Below are 2698 nucleotides of genomic sequence, written 5' to 3' on the forward strand. Positions count from 1 at the left end.
CTCCTGTTGCTCGGTCCCAGCTTGCCAACCTAGCAGTTCAAAAGCACGTCAAAGTGCAAGTAGATAAATAGGTATCGCTCCGGCAGGAAGGTAAACAGTGTTTCCGTGTGCTGCTCTGGTTTCACCAGAAGTGGCTTAGTCATGCTGCCCACATGACCCGGAAAAACTGTCTGCGGACAAATGTCAGTTCCCTCGGCCAGTAAAGCAAGATGAGCGCCGCAACCCCATAGTCATTTGCGACTGGACTTAACTGTCAGGTGTCCTTTACCTTTATTCTTCTGTGCAAGAGGTGTGATCTAGATTGGACTACATAGCCATACACTAGAGCCATACACTAGAGTCCCCCCTAATCCAGATTTCTCTCTCTCTCTCTCTCTCTCTCTCTCTCTCTCACACACACACACACACACACACACAGATGCAATATATGTTTTTTTAAAATACTGCTCTTTAGGGCTTTTTCTTGGGGGGACACATTTTGTGAATCTAAGCTTGGCCTCATTGAGGGGCAGTATTTCAATATGAGTAGGAAAATGAGAGAACTCCTAAACATTTTTTTAGAAAAGAAAAAAAAGCACTGACTTTAGGGCACAAATATGGAGCTAAAGTTCTGCCTAGTTTGGTCTTGTGATGATTTAGGTAGGAGCCCAACCACCTGTTCTTAAAAATGCTTTAGAATTTTGACATGGTCTTATCCTGGTCCCATGTACGCCTGTCTAGCTACTGTTCGTCATGCAAATTGTTCCTTCGTATATCCTTGGTCTCATCAGCAAAGCGTGTGTAGATGTTTCCAAGATGGAGCCCATACGAAACTGCACAGTCCTCTGAAGCAGCATCTTGTGAAGGTAGTGATTGAGAAATTGCAATCTAACTGCTTTTTCTGGAATAGCAAATGAACGGGCCAAACCTCAGAAGTGTAAGAATAGCTGATGCTTTCTCTGATAGTCTTTTGCAGGTAATAAAAACAGGGACTCTGGGCCTGTTGCATATCAAAATAACGTTAGACAGCCTGCCTCAAATCTCAGTTGACTCATTTTCCTCACTCCAGTGAGGAAATGTTTTATTTGTATCATGATTATCTGGAATTGAAGTTCCACACAAACGCACATGGAACAAGCCAATAAAAACTAAAAATGTAGGGCTGAACTTCATGTGATAGGCAGTTCAGTGGTTTTTCCTCCCGTCAAGATTTGTTTTTTAAATAAAAATAAAAATTGAAATCACTTGTGGGGTGCTGAATTCATAATGGTAGAGGTAAGGACCTGTTTAACCATTTCTTTGCTCATTCAAAATGTACCCTTCTCCACCCCCTCCCCCCTTTATAACTTCCTACTTACCTGACTGAAATCTCGTAATTTCTTCTCCTGTGGGGACAATACAGCTCGGGAGGGGTTATTTTGTGAGAGCAAATGGCAGGAAGGCAAAGGTAAAAGTTGTTTAGTGAAGGTGCCAGATGTACATCCATACAGAGGGAGTCTCACATTTAGGGGCTCCCACAGGAAATACCCTCAGAAGTGGTTTTAGGGTAGTGTGACTAGTGTGGGTCACCTCCAGGCTTGACTACTGTAATTCGCTCTATGTGGGGCTGCCCTTGAAGCTGTCCCAGAAACTCCAGTGGGTGCAGAATCCTGCAGCGAGGCTCCTATGGGGTCTCTGCCATGGGAGCGTATTCACCCAGTGCTTTTCCAGCTGCAGTGGCTCCCGGTGGAGTACAGGGTCAGATTTAAGGTGCTGGTTTTGACCTTTAAAGCCCTTCACGGCCTAGGACCCTCGTACCTACGGGACCACCTCTCCCGGTATGCCCCGCGGAGGACCTTAAGGTCCATAAATAGTAACACCCTAGAGGTCCCAGGACCTAAGGAAGTTAGATTAGCCTCAACCAGAGCCAGGGCCTTTTCAACACTGGCTCCGGCCTAGTAGAACGCTCTGTCTCAGGAGACCAGGGCCCTGCAGGATCTGATTTCTTTCTGCAGGGCCTGTAAGACAGAGTTGTTCTGCCTGGCCTTTGGCTTGGATCAACTTGATCCCCTCCCCCTTTCCTTTTTCCTTTCTCCTTCTGTGATGGAACTCCTAACTGGGGACTTCCCTGGCTTTTTTTCTGGCCCATGTAGGACCAGTCTGTTGGCCTTGGTGAAGATTTGACGTTTTCATCCCCAAAAAGTTTGATTTGAGTTTCTACTGAAATGAGGCTGCATTTTAATGTTGTATTTTAATCTTGTTTTTAAGTTGTTTTAATCAATTGTTTTTATACCTGGTATTAGCTGCCCTGAGCCCGGTCTTGGCTGGGGAGGGCAGGGTATAAATAAAATGTATTATTATTATTATTATTATTATTATTATTATTATTATTATTACTAGGCAATGCTGAAATTTGAGAGCCCAATGTCTGCCACTGATATCCTCTCCTAGGCCACACACACCTACACACCTTGAGCTTCTGAGCATGGTGGAACTACTAAGAGGGCCCACCTCTGTCTATCTTAACACCTGAGAGGTTCTGTAGGGGAATAAGTGGTTTTTCAGATGCTTAGGGCTTTAAACACTAATTTGGGCTCCAGAAACTAATTGGCAACCAATGGAGCCAGAGGTTATGCTAGTACTGTACTAAACAGAACCCCCAGCCAGTAACCTAGCTGCTGCATTTTGGATCACTTGAAGTCATTTTTGTCCAAAAGGGACTGTAACTGGCAAACTGGAC

This window comes from Podarcis melisellensis (genome assembly GCF_964234715.1).
Source record: "Podarcis melisellensis genome assembly, chromosome: 7".
NCBI classification, from domain to species: Eukaryota; Metazoa; Chordata; class Lepidosauria; order Squamata; family Lacertidae; genus Podarcis; species Podarcis melisellensis.